Source organism: Falco naumanni, chromosome 9 (assembly GCF_017639655.2).
Source record: "Falco naumanni isolate bFalNau1 chromosome 9, bFalNau1.pat, whole genome shotgun sequence".
Classification (NCBI taxonomy): domain Eukaryota; kingdom Metazoa; phylum Chordata; class Aves; order Falconiformes; family Falconidae; genus Falco; species Falco naumanni.
The window spans coordinates 35,378,509-35,396,818 of record NC_054062.1 but is presented as its reverse complement, the minus strand read 5'-3'; the positions used below and the strand labels follow the sequence as shown (position 1 = coordinate 35,396,818).

Below are 18,310 nucleotides of genomic sequence, written 5' to 3'. Positions count from 1 at the left end.
GCGGAACTCACCGGCGAGCGGCGGCCAGGCCAGGCCAGGCCAGCCCAGGTGCTCCGCTCCGTCCCGCTGCGCTGCGCTCCCCACAGCGCCGCGAGGCCGCGCCCAAGGCCGGCCCGCCCGCCGCAGGCCCCACCGGCCACCGCGAGGGCGTGAGCAGCCCCAGCCCGGAGCGCTGACAGGGCCGGGCCGCCGCTCCCGCGCAGGCGCCGACTGGCGGGCGGGGCCACCGCGCGCCCGCTCCCCCGCCCGCCTCCCCGGCCTCGTGGCCAGGGGCGGTGACGCAACGGCGGCGCGGCGTGACGTCAGCGCGGGGCTCGCGGGGGCAGCGGCCCTCGAGCTGCCGGGAGCGGGAGCGGAAGCGGGGCCGGGGCGGGTCCCGGTGCGGGCTCCGTACCGAAGCCGGGAGGGAGGTGGCGGTCGCGGTCACAGTCACCGCGTCGGGCCCCGCCGCCGGGCTGTGAGGCGGCCGGGCAGAAGCTGCCGGCACCCGGAGGGGTTCGGGGGAGCGGCGCCGGCGCCCTCCCGGGGCGCCCAAAGGCCGGCAGGGGACTGGGGAAGCTCTCGAGAGCAAAAATGTCCAGCAGCTTGGAAACACAAACCATCGTTGCGTTACAGCACTGGTTTTACATCAGCAGTGAAAAAATCCCAATGAGCATGTTCCGGGGCAAAGCAGTCCCGCCAGGTTTGCTCGAGGGGGCTTCGTGAGGCGTCTTCCTCCGGCCGTGCAGAGCTGCCCGGGACGGGGCTGCGCGCTGCTGCTCCCCGGCCGTGACCTCCGGAGCCCGCGGGAGCCGCCGGCCCACCTCCGAGGGCGTGGAGGGAGCGCGCTCAGTGAGCGGGAGGAGCTGGAGCCGCCGGGGAGCGGCAAGGAACGCACTGCGGGGCTTGCTCCGCCTGCCCGGCAGCGGCTGCAGGCACGGCGGGCCGCTGTCCCCGGCGCGGCCGCTGCCAGCTCTGCTGCTCGCCAGCCCTGCTGCCCGCCAGCCCTGCTGCCCTGCTGCTCGCCAGCCCTGCTGCCCGCCAGCCCTGCTGCCCTGCTGCTCGCCAGCCCTGCTGCCCGCCAGCCCTGCTGCCCTGCTGCTCGCCAGCCCTGCTGCCCGCCTGCCCTGCTGCCCTGCTGCCTGCCAGCCCATGGCCGGCACAGCACGGCCCCTCACAGAAGTGGGTGCAGGTTTCTGAACTCTGCATTCCAGTTGCAAGCACTCCTCAGCGTCAGAGCATACGCAAAGTGGGCATAAACGTTTTTTTCCACTGAACACCTATCTCCAGTGGAGCAGCTAAGATACATTTACACACTAGACAAGTTTTTTAGGATTTTGCTTAGTACCAGGAGGAAAATCCATGGCAATTTTTTTAAGCAGACCACGCTGGGATTCCAAATGTGGTTTCGTTATTTAGCAGCCTCTCTGCAGTAATTCTGGGATCCACCTTTCTGTAGGTCAGGAAGTAAAAAAGGCCAGGACCAAGCACAGTTCACAGCAAATCATTTTGCAAACTACGGGTACGGCAGGTTCCGTGTTTGGTGTCTTTTTGCCCCGTAATGGAAAGCATTTAAAAAACAACCCAACAGATGGGATGTCTTGGTCCAGCCATTAAACTCCTTTGTGTACCTAAATAGGTAAGAGTCCACAGGACTTCTCAGGACTTGGGGTTGTAGGTTTATCAGGAAAGATCCAAACCAGAAACACGGAACTCAGGCACTGAGAAAATGAGAAAGCTGCATAGCTGACAAAGGCTAAATGATGCAGCACTTTTCAAGGCAGCAAGTAACACAGGTCTGTTATTTAAAGAGGAGATGTTATTTGCCTTTTCCCATTCTGCATGTAACAACAGAAGGTTAGCAGTAGCTCTTACACATAGCAAATGGAGGAAAACATTTCATTCCTTATCTTCTAAACTTCCTTTTCCCTTTGTTTTGTGAGACCACCAGAGTGGTAACTACGAATAATTACCCTGTCAAGTAGATTTTAAATAGTTATTCATTGTGCAATGTGTCCTCTGACCAGCGTGTGGGGATGTGTCCATGTACTTGAAGAGAACATTATACGCCCAGTACAATTCTTACATAAGAAAGTATTTTGGTGTAACTGGCCTAATGCATTAAATGAGGAAATAATAAAATGAGAAAATAGTATGATAAGACAATAATAAAGCCTGAAACAACACACAGTGTTGCACAGACCTCAACTTCCTTCTGTGGTACACATAGCTGTTTTATTTAAAAGTTACTTTAGTCCTAAAATCTGATTACTGTAAGTGAAATAATTCAAATGCACCTTCAAATAAAGTATAAGCCATATTTTCATTCCACTTACTACCTATCTTAGCAACTCCTCTTCTCCGTGCTGGAGAAGCCATATCCTGCCTGTCTTAGTGCCTTGAGAAAGCCCCTTCCTTCATGCGGCTGAAGATAGGCAGCAGCGGGAAGGGAGTACCTGCTCTGACACCACACCACTGCCTGGCCTCCCTGACACTCAGGGCAACCAATTCTGCATCCGCTGGCATTAAATCTGCCAAAATGTGGCTCTGTAGGCACAGTGGTCAAAAGAACTGTGCGTGAGCATGCTTGCATCTCAAAATTCCCAACGTCCATTATAGTACTTGCAAAAAACCCCAGTATTTTGCATTGATTGTATTGATGCAAAATACTGTGAAAACAAGAAATTTAAATCTGGTTAACTTTGGAGAAGGCATTTACTCCTTCGGAGTGCCTTAGCACAAAGGGTTTCCTATTACAAATGCATGGTCTTCTCATTGATGGTCACAACAAGTAGGAAACTATTTTCAGTTGCCCTGCCATCATTAAAATAGCAATGCTTGGCTACTGCCTGGTGATTGCTGTCAGCAAAATTGTGGTTTTTAAATTGTACCCCAGTTAATCACCCATTCAGATAATACAAAAATGAAAAAAATAATATATAGTGTTAACTAAAGTATACTTTATGCTTTATCACTGGAAAATATCTTCCAATCAATAAACACAGTTTTGAAGGCTGCGGTGTTACAGCACAAAACTTTCTGTATAGCTAACAACAGAGGTGGACTCTGCTTTCTGCCTCCATTTTCTCCTGGCAACAGTCAGTACGTACTTTATAAACATTAATTCCTCATCTCAAACACCTTTGTTTTATACTTTGATGTGTCACAGAATACAGAAAATAGAAATGGGTGTCCAGAACAGCTGATAACATGAAATTAGAGATGTCAGCATTTTGCTGTGAGAAATTACTAACCTTTGTGTGAAGCTTTTGTGTAGAATATTCTTGATTAAGACAAAGGCTTTAGAATGCAAATAGCCTTACAAACAAGGTAGTCAGAACCTTTTATGCCATTTCAGTTTTACTGGAAGTTCTCTTAGTGAAAGTGGCCGTGTACACAGACAGATAACTCACACACGTTTTATATGGTCTGCTACTTTATAGCTGAGTATGTTTTAGTTCTCCCTCTGCCCACCCTGCTCACTGTAATGACTCTGGTTAGTTCAAATGCAAATGTGCTTACCAGTAAGACAAATTATTTATTAACTGATGGTGACGTGAAAAAAAATGAACAGTTTTTGACCTGTTTGTGATGGTAAATCTATCTAAATACTAAATCAAAAATATTGCAAGTTCTGTGTCTAACTCGAGATGTCTAATTAAGGGAACTGTTTAAGGATAAGCTGAGTTGTCATACCTTAAAATACAATAAGCAAAACCAAACACCTGCAACACCCCGTTCCTCTCATCCTCTCAGGCCACAAAATGTAACTGAAATAGCCACAAGAATGCTATTCATAGGATGGAAGATGTAAAGAAAATGGAAAAGCAGTGAAGGACAAGGATGAAACCTGGACAGGAAGATTACAATGAAGGAAACAACCAGCTGACCTTTGCATTAGGCATGAAGCTCCCGTGCTCACAAACTCTTGCATGGATCCAATATCCCCAGGCCCACACAAACTACAACTGGCACTCAGAGTGACCACCCCATATCCTGGCAGTATGGCAGAAGCCACATAAGTGCCCAGGCACCTGCAGGTTGGGGCTTAAGATGCTGAACATTTTCGAGCATCCTACACAGAGGGTTGGGAGTGCAGCCCCTTCCCGCACGTGGCACATTCTCTTCTTATTGCAGTGATGTTTCGCACTACTACATGAATTTTTCTATTATAAATAATGCAGCAGGCCAGGTGCCAACCAAACACCAGGAAATTCCCATGTAATCTTCTGGTTTTTTTGGCTTAGGTGTTGGATGCTGAGACATCAGTTCCCACATCATTAAACTGGGGTTTTGGTCAGGCTGAAACTGACCTTTGATTTTTAAGGTGCAATCCTATGGGAATACAAGCTCAATAATTGAGCCAGTTCTGCCGTGCAGAGAACACGCTGAACCTCAGCTTATAAAATAGCAGCTCCAAGTGGTGCCACATGCTGCTGATTCTGACATGACACTGTGTCTTTGCATGGCAGGATGATGAAGCATCCTAAAATTAGCCTTCTTACTATTTCGTAAAGAGCAGCAGAAAGGTAGCAGCCTGCACTGAGGAGAACAAAGAGGCACAGGAGAGCACCAGAACTGAGGCTCACACACAGGCTGGTCACAACGCTTCATGGTGAGCACTCTTGGCTTCTTTGCAAATTTCTGTGTTGGACTGTTTAGTGTCATTTCTTATCCCACGCACAGGGTGACCTGACTGTGAAAGAAGTAAGGTGCTCCTGTAATCAGAGGCGGGGTGGAGGGCTCTGTTCTCTCAGAGGGGTTGGGAGACAGCAGAAGGGAAAACTAACTCTGAAAATGACACAGATGGTCTCTTTCTTAGAGGTGTAGAGGAAGCTGGCATTTTCTTCACATAATTAAGTTTGTCGTTACTGGAATAGAGTGTGGAATGGAAGAAAAAATCGTGCTGGTTTGGAAACCAGAAATACCATGATAAAGCCCCCTCTCTGTTGAGCCACACTGAATTTTTCCCGATATTCAGCTCTTTCTCCCACCCCATTTCTTGGGTGATAAAGTCCTTGCCTTTACAAGGAGTACAATTTGAGAGAAAAAAACCACCTTCCCAGGCAGTAGCAAGAAGGCATGGATGTGCTTGGGCATGGGAACAGAAATAATGAAAGAAAAGGTCCTAGACCAGAGTAACGCTTGCAGATGAGGAGAAAAAAGAAACTGTAAGGAAACGTTTGAGTATCAGAGGGCACAACAGGCATGACATGAAATGGATGTTGGGACTGATTGCTAGGAGAGAAGATGACACAGCATGCGTCTCTAGAAAGCTGAGGACTCCACCATCAGCTAGGTATAGTAGCCTGTGGCCCTGTGCCTAGACAATTATAAGGACATGCTATTTTCTCTGGTCCTATGGTAGGACTCCATGAAGAATAGCTGTGAAGAAAATAACTCTGAGGCATAAACTGTGACTAGTATGTTCAAACTACACCCAGATGTTTCTGCTAGTACTTATCGCTCAAAAATATGGGACTATTTTACAACAAAGATATTTCTGTTTAGTAAACAAGACTGGACAGTACTCTTCAGCTTTTGCGATTTAATTCAGGATAAGACTCATGATTTCACATGTATTACTGAAACCCAGAGGGGCATGACACTCTAAGATCTATTTTTGTGCAGTTAGCAACTGATAGATGTTTGGTATAGCATGGACTGAAATGTGGTGTCAAAGTGGTAATGAATCTGTGCCATTTGTTGTCAACCACAGTACAGGAGATCTCTGGTCAAAAAGTGGATTAAATATTCAGAGTGGACAAAGACTCTTGGACAGATGGAAAATTAGATTTCTCTTCCTGAGGTTGTTAAGAAGCTCCACAGAAATTACGTGTGAGCAGTCAGAGCTTGGAGTCCTTGGAGGACTGTAAGTCTGAATTTCCTATGTTGTAGGTCTCAACTTTAGCACTAGAATAAAAGATTTTTAAAAATAATAATTTGATTTTGGAGACAGAAGGGAAGTGAGCTGTATGAGATGAGCAATCAAATCCTCATAGCTGTGTGAAAAATTGAACCACTGCTGCTATCTACACACAATTCATATGTAGAGAAACCTATTGACTCCTCACGTTCCCAGAGATCTATGCCAATACTCTTAAGCTCCTGTTTAGGAAAGAAAAATCACCACAATCTTGTAAGCTTTTGTTTCTGTTTACTGACACTGGAGTTGTGTAAAATGCTGACAATCTTGTTGTTGATTTTTTAATATGAGTTATTTAGAGGCTCGTATTTCTCTCCAGAAAATCTTGGGACGGTGTCTCTAGGGTAAGGTTTCTTTGTTTATTTGGTCTAGCAGCATGCAAAAAGCTGTTTCATTTTAAAACTTCAAGCTTGTAAGGGGGAGGCTAAAGCAACTATGTATCACTTGGAAGCAGAAACAGTAGAGCAGCCACCTGTGCCAAACCTCCATAGCATTTAGCTGTGTTTTTTTTTTCTTGGATGAGGGAGGTAGCAGTGATTCATCACTATGTCTGATTGATGAAGGATTTCTTGTCATTGATGTCAGCAAGCCACTAGGACACCACTAAATATGATCACTGATCCCCTTCAGAAATGATCACTTGAGGGGTACTGGATAGTCCCCACTTAACACACATATTTTTACTTTCATAAAGGAAGCATACAGGGCTATTTTCAGCTTCTAGGCAGGGCTCTAGAGCAACAAAGTCACTCTGAAACATACACAGACATAGATCTAAGAGTAGTCCTAGGGACTGGATCCCTGGGAGATTGTCCCCAAGACTGTCTCAGGAAAAGGCACAGCATTTCCACAGCATCCAACTGAGACACAGCAGCTCCTGTATGCCCCATGACCCAGTGGAGACATCCAAACCCAGACAGATTATCAGCAAGAAAGTCAGCTTGAAACTCCAATTTAATCAGAAAACACTTCCACATTATTTTTTAGCCCGTAGACTTGTAAAAAAATAATGTGCACAATGTGATAAAATTTTGCAGGCAATTCAATACAAACAATACTGTAAGCTTACAAGCTTGTAGCAAACTCAGCCAAACAAACTGGCTCTTTAACAGACAGAAATGTTACAAATTAAATTCCTTTGAGTATAACTTTTTTTTTTTTTATAAAATCAACAAAAATAATGCTTATTTGGCCTTATGGCCAAGTGGTTGCTTTGTAATAAACAGCATTAGGATTAAAAATCACTTTTTCTGAGAGGCAAATGACGTGATCTTTATGATTTTTTCTGACCTCTTGTTTATGTTTGAGCCTCTAAATAGCTCATCAACATTAGAAACATGTTTGCTTTGTCTTCTGAGTTTATAATAACCATAAGCATTAAAATAGTCTGTTCATAACTATAATAATCCCTACTGACTTCTCCGAAGAATTGTAATAGACGTGAACCTAGAAGTGTTTTGTTTATTGCGGTTACAAATAGTCATAATTTCCAGTGAGTTATATCAGCAATGATCTCTTAAAAGTCTAGTATTTCAGATTGCATTGCCTGCACATTTTGAAGTAAAATTTATGAAAACTTTTATCTTTTGACTAAGATTTAGTTCAAAAATAGTTAATAGCAATACATACAATTTTAAAGTCTTAGCTTTAAAAGTTCCTACACCTTAGTTTTCAGCTAATTTTGACTGGACACAGAACTCAATATTTGCCCAAGTAACAACACAACAGATATTGTTATTATATTAATTTTCCTGATGTTTTCTAACAAAACTACATCAAGTTAAAAGAAATGCCATTTGACAAGTAGAACTGCAATATTTTAAAAACTATAATTAAAGATTTAAATACCATGCTTGCCTCTGCTATAATTTCTTTGGACATATGGTGATCAACATAAAAAGAATAAAACAGGAAACTAATAATATATTCATTGTCATGTATTTTCTGATGTAAGCATTTGGCTGCATCATATCCTGCATCTCAGGATCTAGAGCAGAGAGATCTTCACATCTCTGCAAAAGAACCAAAAGTTTTCTCTTGTGCGATGCACATAGAGAAAAAGTATTTCAGGATTAGGAAGCATACAGTATGTAAACAGTTTCTTTCCCAAGTTTTTCAAAACCAGGAAAGGAAACAATAATGCATGGAGCACTGTTATACTTCCTTAATAGTTTCAATAATGCAATCAAAAGGAGCCCCTGGGAGGGCACAGAAAGTAGCCATATCTGCAAGGTGGAGGCTGTTATTGGAGGCCTCATTCTTGGGAATCAAATTATTCACTGGTTCTTGGATTTTAAACTTCATTATCTTGACTAAGGCTAGGAAAACTCTGGAAGTTCTTTCCACTGAGTTCTTTCTCTTGGCCCTCCCTGGCCAATAAATGAAAGCTGTCATTTTCCACACTTCCCTTTCCTCCAGCTCAAACCCTCAGATGGGTAAATTGTTTCTCAATGGAAGTCAATGGAACTAATGCCAATTTAAACTAGTCAAGTCTTGATGCGTTTTATATCACAGCTTGAAAACCACAACTGAGTATCTCAAGTATGAAAAAATACATGTTTATACTCTTTTCATGCAGTGCAGTCAGCAAACTGAAATGCATTTCACATAAACTCTATCCAACACAGCATGATACCAGCAGTTCTGGCTCCCCTTCCTGCTCCAGCTCCCACTTAAAACTTCTCTATTCACTCAAACATCTTAAATCCTATTCAACAGCTCAATGCACAATGAAACACATCCACTCTATGCAGGAGGAACAATTCTCATATACGATACCCATGGGTTATTAACATTATGGTTGCGACTTTCTGAAGTATGTCTCTTCAAAATGTGTATTTTGATTTTCAAAAAATGGTGAGATTTAGGTGACTGCCTCTAGTCACCCAAATGACAAAATCTTAGACAATATGAAGTTATATAGATACACTAAATGACAATATGCTGCTGGATCTACATAGGTAATCCCTTAGCTTTTCAACAAATACGTAAGAAAACTGAAAGTAAATTTTTTTAACTACTTAATGAAAACATAGGCTTAGTCATATCCTGTCTTTGAATTTCCAAACTACTAAATATTTCTTTATAAAATAATGGGAATTTATTTGCTATATTGTCCTTATTTAACATTAAGCATATACCTTAAGATTATGTCTAAAATTTAGTTCAAATATTGAGCTTCCACAGCCCCACACCACCAATTAAGCGAGCCAAAAAGGTTTTGTTGTCCTTTAAAAGGCCTTTACTAATTAGATTAAATGAAAAATACTTACTATAATATTTGCATTTTCTTTCTAAGTGCCACAGTTCGGAGTCTTCCAATATTATTCTTTTTCTAAAGCAAAAAGAAGTGAGACATTTAAAAAAGCATTTTCAGAGGCACCCTAGGCAGAAAGAGAATTCCTTTTTATAACTTGTGTGATAGCACATGGCATTACTACATGTCACTGATGTACCAGTTGGTCTAAACTTGGCTTGTAATATGTGTGGTTTATCAGATCAGAATATATTTTAAATCCTGTGATATATCTTTTGACTCCTTCCACTGAGTAAATTAATATTTTAACTGTTTGGAGATTAGACGGTTCTGGAGACTGACAACTGCATAAACAGAACCAATGGCTTAAATGTGGCCTGGGAAAGTACTCATAATCTTTTTTTATTACTAGGTGACTTATTTGAAATGAATTAGAGGTTTTATTTAGTTTCCTATTATCCTCCTCTCTTTTTCTTTCTCTTTCTCTGTCTTATATATTTGTGAGAAAGTCACATTTGGCATACTTAACAGTTTGCATGGCTAGTCAGAATGGCCAGTACCTCCTGCTGTTGCTGCTCTGAGGTAATTTTCTGGGTCATGATCCTTACTTCAGTAAGTGAGCTTACATTATCAGTATATCACTTGTTACTCAGCTGGACAGAGTGATTCTGATACTGATGGTGTTTAATAAGCTGGTACTATCAAATTACTTTAATTTCCATCTCTGTCCCCTCTGAATGTTGGCTTGTGCTTTGACAAGAAAGATCTTTATTTTAAAATTAATTCTGTCAGTGAAGTTTTATCTTTAAAAAAAACAGGTTTTCTGAAGGTTCATCAGTATCTATAGATACTATTTTTGCAGTGCATCTGCGTTTCTACACATTATGTTATAATGCATGTCAGTTTAAAATTACAATGAAAAAAGCAACATTTAAAGTGGGAAGGTGACTCAGTGGCCTGAGGGAAGGCGTTCCAGACAGATGAGGCAGCATAAGGGAAAGAGTGCCAGAACCACCGGGAGGAGCCGGTAAACTGATCTCAAGTGTGCAGAATAAGGTGACACACTGAAGCGCTGTTAAAACAGCAACTATTTCTCAAATCAGACACCTAATGAGATTCAGAGTTTGGGAATGACACCCTAGTTCTGTTTTCATTACAAAATGGCACTGTTTTTGATACAAAGGAAGAAAAATTTTAAAGGCATATAACTTCTGCAGAAGTTTTTTTTCCCTTGTCTACACGATCAGAGAGCTGGGCAGAGTCAATGCTTTCTGGACTCTGTGCACAAGGGGTGAACTACTAGCAGCTAGCACTCATTCTTCTAGCTAGAACCAGACCACAGGATTCCCCTAACCCCAGAGGCCACTGCTGCCTTTTACTGGGCACAAAGGCTGCCGTGCTTTTCTGCTGCCACCATGTGTCGAGATGGTGTGTTCCGTGCAAGTACGGATATAATCTCTCCGCCCCAGCTGTGGCCCTTCAGACTGGCCATTTCCCAGTTCATCCAGCTGCACCATTGCAATATACTACGTAAGTCTCTCCTTTCCATGGAGTTTGCTGCTGTCATATTTTAGCGAACTGTTAGCAAACTATGCTCTCCTCCTACCTAATCGATGTGTGTCAAGCCCTCGTCTCCAGTTCGTTCCTCTGGTCACCTCACTGAACAATCACGTAGCTGTCCTCCAAACTGTTTATCCCAGGCCTACCTAGCTGCAGTGATCTGATGACCACAAGTTCAGAGATGAGCTGACAGCCATGCACACTGGCTAAACCACTGAAACTCTCATTTGAGTGTACTCAGAAAGCAAGAGGTCTCAAGAGATTACTTTAAAAGATGTAGACTATCCATAAATGTCCCCTCCTTATTCTCTTCCAGCAACAACCCTTTAAGGCACTCTAATTAGGGGCGTATCTCATGAAGTATAATTTTGGCAACTAAGTTACTGACTGTTTTGTCCTATTAAACATCTGACTAGATCTTATATTTTCTACAGTTCTAGTTGTCTATAACAGGCGCAAAAGCCTCTGGTGCCAAAACCACCAGCCATTCATTCTGGTTTCGGTTACTCCAGAATCCCAAAGGCCCTGATCTGCCCTACCGTTAGGCTGAGCTGCCTCAGGCTCCTGCCAGCTGCCTTCGTGTTTAATTTGCTGTAGGCCTCAGGGACTCTAATATAAAACAAAGAAATACCCTGGAATGCCCCTATTAAAAAAAAGATACTGAAGATACCTGTGTTTTGTATAAATGGTATATAAGCCCTTAGTTCAGACAGAAGGCAAGGCCCTCAGTACATTTTCCTCATTACCATGTGATGCACATTAATCAGGTTCCCACAAATAACAGCCACACTTATTCTGTTCTTTTATGTTAAAAGCACTTACAGATAGACTCTCAGTGAAGTTTCTCTGTTCTTTAAGGGTTTTGGAATTTCTTTGTAAATAGCCTGGATGAAATTCTGCTCTCTGTTCTAGATATGCAATGCTGTTTAAGTGATAAGAATAAGGACTGCACTGTAAATCTCTGTTTGACGAATGTGTAATTGGAAATAGAGACTGTGTGGTTACCAAATACGCCTCGCTAGACTGACTCTTAATCCACTTTTAAAAATACAATCCATAATGTGTTGTTGTGTTAATCTTAACCCCGTCAAAAGCATTCATGTATATGACTCTCTCGCTCGACAACAGTAAGCGGTTAACAAAGGCAGACAGTGTAGATGTCAGGTCTGCTTAGTATCAACCACAGAAATAACTACCATGAGAAAAAAAAAATTAAACTTTCATTACAATACAAATGAAAGGAGAAAAAGTTCAAATAATCAAAATATAAAGTATATAATACGGTTTTCACTTTAATAACGTTCCTGTATTTTGTTTTCCTTTAGATTTAGGGGACAAGATACCTCCACTCTGTACCAGTCCCTCTGACAATCTGTTCAGTTGGTATTAATCATGGCTATAAACATCCTTTTTAGATGTTTTGGAGATGTACATTCTGTAGAAAGATAAAGAACCTAGTTGAAACAGGTAATCCATAGTTGCTAGGGTCTAATCCTGTTTTATCTGAACTAAAAATTAGACAAGCCACAAAAAAGGGGAGAGCAAACCCCAGAAAAGAACAGAAAAAGTACAAGCACAGTGTTTGGCTCCATGCCCTCTTTTACATATAATCTAAAGAAAACAAATCCACTGTTGTATCAGCTACAGCAAGATCTGGCAAACGTGTACCAGCATCGGAGCGAGCTGGTGCCAACCAGTGCTCTCTCAGTTGGAGACCTGAAACAACATAGCAAAATTTGTCTTGTCTGCTAAGTCAGGTTCTTATTAAAAACAAGAGAAGGAAAGACATGAAAGACAGGAATAAAGTGAGGAAATAAAAGAAGACAGGGAAGGAGAGGGTCCTCATAGGAATGCAAATATCACATATCACAGTGTGTCCCAAATTAGGTGAAGACAGCAGAAATGGCATTTATCAGATGCCCTTTTATGATCTGTTTTGGACTAGTCATGCCTCACAATCAGGACACTGAAATCCTATAGCGTCAGAATGGATCCTGCAGTCTCTGATGATGCTGGGAGTAGTAACCCTGACTCTGAATCTCATACCTTTCAATCAAGCTGGGCTTTTTGGCATCAATGTCACATCAAGCTTCCTCCTGCTTCACCTGCCTAAAGAAAGTCATGAATGGAACAGTGCATCCCCTTGGTATTTTCTTCAGTAATCAAACCAAACCCAGTTTCTGGGTGACTAATTTCAATCCACTCATTTCTGATCTTGTGTTTCTGTTGATCACCATAGTCTCCACCAAGTCATTGGACTTTAGAGATAGGAGTCCTCATTAGTATTATCTCCATCTTTTCTGTATCTGATTTTTTAAATTATTTTAAAAAACAATCTTATATAGCAGGTTGCATCAAACTTCTGCTTCTTTGGGCAACTGCCAGTCTCTATATATCGGTATTTGCTGTGTCCACTACAAATCATTGCAGTCTGGTAGCACTGACCACAGAGAGAAGGCTGATGTAAGCCAAACCCTGCACCCAGAGATGGTGGTAACTTCAAGGAGATCCTACTCAGCCACGTCAGTACTTCCAACTAGAGCTCATGCACTTTATATTTGAACATGGAAACTATCCACTTTAAAATGTGAATGCTGCAAATTAAAGAACCCAGCTGCTTGTAAAATGTTGTTTAGACATCCCAACTTAAAAAAGAATTTCCCTTACAAAAGGAAGAATGTAGGAGAACCTAATAAAATATTAACTATAGAGGGAACCTTAAAATGGTTGTGAACAGACACTTTTTGCTAACTCTTTTGTATTACAGGCATCTTTGCAAGTTGACCAAGTTCTTTGAAACGCTAATATTATTACAAGATAGTATTGTACAATGGATAATACTGCACAAGAAAAAAAACTATCATCATTTAAAATAAGGACACAGTGCCCTCCATGGTTTTTAGGCAAGGAATCCACCTTAAAGAACCTGACACTTTAACAACTGAATAAAGGTTTTTTAGAAAAAAGGGATTTTACAAATACGCTTTTACAGTTGTCACCCAAAACCAATTATTTCATGTTCTGGGGATTATCTCTGTGTTTTACAGAGGTCTTTGTAACATTTTTCAGCTGTACCATTTCTATTGCAACAAAGCAAAATACTGGTACATTTTTACCTATTGATTCATTTTGAAAAGCAAATGGAACACTGGATGAAACTGGATGGGGATAGTACAAGAGATTGTGGTTCTGTGTGGATGACTGAAAGACTGGTTTCATTACTGTGGTTATAATTAACTTTAAAGGAAAAGTCTGACTCCTATTGATTTTAGTGACAGAACAATCCCTGATTTCATTGGCAACAGCATCAGTCCCCATAAATTACTAGCATATTTCATCTAAATAATTAATGAGACTGAAAAATCCTGTAGCAACACTCAGGCAATCCTCACCTAAGTGCTGCCCTGTTAAATGATAAAGCCTGTTCTGGGCTGGGTGAAAGAGAAACAGGCACTGAAGGAATGTTTCAACATTATTAGTTGTGCCTTCTACAGAAAAGAGCTACCATTTCTTTCATCCTTCTGATATGTCTCCATTTCTAAAATTAGAATCTGAGTTAGAATCACACAGTACGCACAGAGGAAATGGCCTCAAGTTACACCAGGGAAAATTTAAATTGGACATTAGGAAGAATTTCTTTACCAAAAGGGTGGTCAAGCACTGGAACAGGCTGCGCAGGGAGGTGGTGGAATCACCATCCCTGGAGGTATTCAAGACATGTAGATGTGGCACTTAGGGACATGGTCTAGCGGTGGACTTGGCAGTGCTGGGTGTATGGTTGGACCTGATGAACTTAAAAGGTCTTGGCCAACCTAAATGATTCTATGATAATACCTGGCAGGCTTATGCTAAGAGAGGTACTGCATAATGATATGAATAGGAAATACCAAACTCGTATTATCTCACACAAGGTTTGCAAATCACTATTGAACTAGCTTTACCAGAAGTATTCAGAAAATTGCTATTAACACCTCAAGTCATTAAAGTCTATAATCTAAAAGAGAAATAGGGCTTGCCCCTGATGTTCAAATTACTGGACCTTTAAATGTAATGTCTCAAGCAGCAACTAGTCACTGATGCGTCAAGAACAGACATCACTGCTGTTCAAAGCTGCACAGGTAGGGAGCAATTCACTGCCCTTGGAATAAGCTCGTATAACTAGGTTACTATCACAAAAGACAAAGTGGGTACTTTATGAGTCAACATTCATACTTGACCAGCAAAATGGTTACAGTTCTGCAAAGCCTCTCTTAGGAAGTCACTCCTTCAGCCCACTAGAGCAAACATGCCTAATGCACTATTTCATATTCCACATCAGAAAGAAATGTGTTCAGCCCTGGGGTAAGCAAGACCAGTGGTTGGTGGGATGTAAACTAAAAGTAGTTAGTAACGCTGTGCTCCACAGGGCTCCAGAGAGATCTGCAAAATCACTGCTTCAGTAGAACTGGACTGCGAAGAACCTTAAGGGAGCTTTCCAAGTAATAGAACATTTAGTGTTTTGGTTCTAGAATTTTCACTGAGAATTTAAAAAAAATCATAATCCCAAACCCTAACAAATCTAGAACCAATTACAAAGACAATATCAGTATTTTTTAAAGTAATTTGGAATCGGATTACAACCACAGGCAAAAACCTGGTCTTGTAGAAAATCTTGTTTAGACATGGTACAGTTTTTTTCTTCCTTTTCCAGTTTTACCCATCTCTCCACATTTTGTGTTTGTGAAATAGCTGTATAAACACCATCTTCCTGCTCTGTATAACTGAAAGTCACATGTGGTAGTCACGAGAACACAGTGATTGTTGCGGCTATTGTACACACGTATGGGCAACAGCAGAATCTGCTGTTGCATTGTATGTTGGGTGTTTCCTAAACATCACTCCGAAAAAATCCAATAAAACTGGTAAGCAAAAGGTGGTTTTTGCGTCTTTTCTCAAAACTTTTTCTTATCTGTGAAAATTGAAGATACAGTGTAATTATTGATATGATATCACTGCTTCTTTTGAATCTCTTTTCTCTTGTAGACTGGGCTTTAATAAAGTCCACATGAAACCTGTAATTATGTCTTATAGGCAGTATTTGATTTTCAAAAGCATGTACTGTGTTCCTCTAAATCAAGAGCAAATTTCTATTGCATTGTATAGCACCTTCATCATCTTAATGGCACACAGATTTTCGTGAACCCATTTGTGACAGCATAGTAAAAAGTTATTATGACATATCTATACCAGATTTTCTTGCTTTTTGCAATGTAGAAGCAGTTCTGGACCATCATTTTCTTTTTTTATTTGCTTCTTTTTTTGCCAGTGTGATCTATAGAATATATCAACTCTCTCTGGATCTGCCTCAGCACTCTTGCAGAGGCAGGCATGACAACAGCAATCTGTATTTGCCCATCAGCCAATGCTTCTAGTACAGAATCACAACCTGTGTTATGCACATCATTACCCATATCTTTAATCATACTGCAAACTCCTTTTATTGGTTTAAAAATTAAGACAGGAGATTGATAAGCTGTAAAACAGAAAATTCTTCCTCTATCCTGTAGACACTGGTGGCACTTTGTAACACCCCAGAATAAATACACTGAGTGCTGTTACGTGCTTCTGAAATAATGACAGAACAAAGGCAAGAGGACACCAGAATGAGCTTTCATTACCAGAGACACTGCCACGTGAGGAAGTATTGCGAGCTACTCCTGTAGGCAAAGGTACTCAAACATATATCCAGACCCTTTCAGATTATCAGATGCCTACCTGAAACATAGGACAGACTGTGAGGACCAGCAGAAGTTCTGGTTATACAGGGGAGGGAACACTCTTTCCATGATGGCAGGCATTGCTGACAATGACTGAAGAAACCCTAACTGTGGCATGCTCTGTGACTTAGGTGTCTTTGTGATTCTGCATGTTTCTTGACTGGTGTTTCTATAGTATGCAATTAAATCACTGACAAATTTACATTTCCCTAGAAATTCAGATTGAGTTATAATGGTTGAATGAGTTAGGAAGCATCGTCTGAGCTACAATACCATTTTACATACTTGCCTTTAAAGAGCAACAGCAGAAATTCTCAGTACTTTGATCTCCCCACAGGCACACAGTGTAAACTGACTGGAGCTGATCTGGAAGTGGCTTGGTCTAGCCCAGTTGAGCTTAATTAAAATGAGAGTCACTTCACAATCCAGCTGTTAAAACATGTTGCCAGCAAGTTTTTGTTTGTGGAACTGATGCCCTCTTTCCTGTGAGTTGCACTGCTAATGTTCAGCTTGGTGCAGGTTTTTTTCTTCCTTGGGCGGCCTGAGGCTCCGTCTGGATCCATGGGTATGGCCACTCTGCTGGCTCCCAGCCTTCTGGTCCTGCGTCCGTCCTCTCTCTGCTTCCAGCCTATCTAAACAACAGCAGCACTCAGTTTTATGGCCTTTGTTCTAAGGTGGTGTTCCTGCTCAGAATACAATTTTGAAGTTTGTCCAGCTGTTTTTCATCACTAGCTTCTGTGATAAGTATCTAACTGATCAGGATGCCCTGTAATATATGTCCCAAAGCTTACTGCCAACTTGCAGCTGTCAGGACTATTTCCAGCACTAACCTCTAAAACCGAAATAAACTTTCATACATGTATATTTGTGAGCTTGACATAGCTTGAATTGGAGAATTTCTTATTCCAAACTAATTAAGCAAATATATGCTATATGCTAGGTACATCATACTGACCTGCATGTACTATGGGCGTAATTGTAACCCTGAAATCACTGCAACTAAGGCAAGCCTATGTCCCAGAGAAGTGCTCATCTGCCTCAGTTGCTCTGGGACAGTAAGCTAAGCCTTGCTTCTTCTCTGAACTGTTAAAAAAAAAAAAAAAAAAAAAGGTGGTAGATCAATGCTGTGTAGGATGACTTCTTCAGATCTTTAGGTGCCTTTTTTTATGTTCTAAGGCTTTAAAACTCTCCAATACTCTACTGTAGATGGCTTCTTCCAGCCCCAGCCATATTCACAGGCTTACTGTCAGGCTGGACAATACATCTGGTATTAAGGAATGTCTTCAGATGACTTCCAAAAGACACTACAGACTCCTTGTATAATTTTGGGCAGTCCACACAGATGTCTATTAATTGTTGTCTGTGAATAACGTGTAACCCATCTCGTGTCTCAATCAACGATTCAGCACATGCCATTAATAGGATTGTATTAATTTCATCCTAATATCTAGAAAATCAAGAATCTTCCATTTATGATAAAACCTAAAGGTTTACAATTACAATTACAGTCTGAAAATCCTACTGTGAAATAACAGCCAACCAGCCATGCACAAAGTTCCATTTTATGACTCACTCCTGCTGCTTCTAGAGGTACTTTGGGATTTGACAGGCATGATCTGGAAAGAATTAGTGCTCATGTAAGTTATTCTAGGACACTACACCTACCCTTGAGAAGCAGATGTTCTCTTCTGCCGACCAGCAAAGACAAAAGGACATAAAGCTGGAGCTCATGATACCTTGAAGTGTTCTTTTGGTGCTCAGCAGTCAAAACCCTCAACTCACGGTCTTCTAAAAAAGTAGACAGAGGAACAACAGCATTTTCCTGGGCTTTAT

At 41.5% G+C, this 18,310-nt stretch overlaps 1 protein-coding gene across 5 annotated transcripts in view; it reads right to left on the bottom strand.

The window, feature by feature from the left end:
- Positions 1-9,232, bottom strand: part of HERC4 (HECT and RLD domain containing E3 ubiquitin protein ligase 4) — a 44,514-nt gene extending 35,282 nt beyond the window's left edge. For 4 of the 5 annotated variants that reach the window (XM_040605328.1, XM_040605331.1, XM_040605332.1 and 1 more), the window contains exon 1: positions 12-156. The gene's annotated coding sequence lies outside the window, so the exon portion shown is untranslated. Of the gene's footprint in view, positions 1-11; positions 157-9,177 lie in introns of those variants that run through there. The other variant, XM_040605329.1, reaches the window with a different exon arrangement.
- Between the last annotated feature and the right edge of the window lie 9,078 nt (positions 9,233-18,310).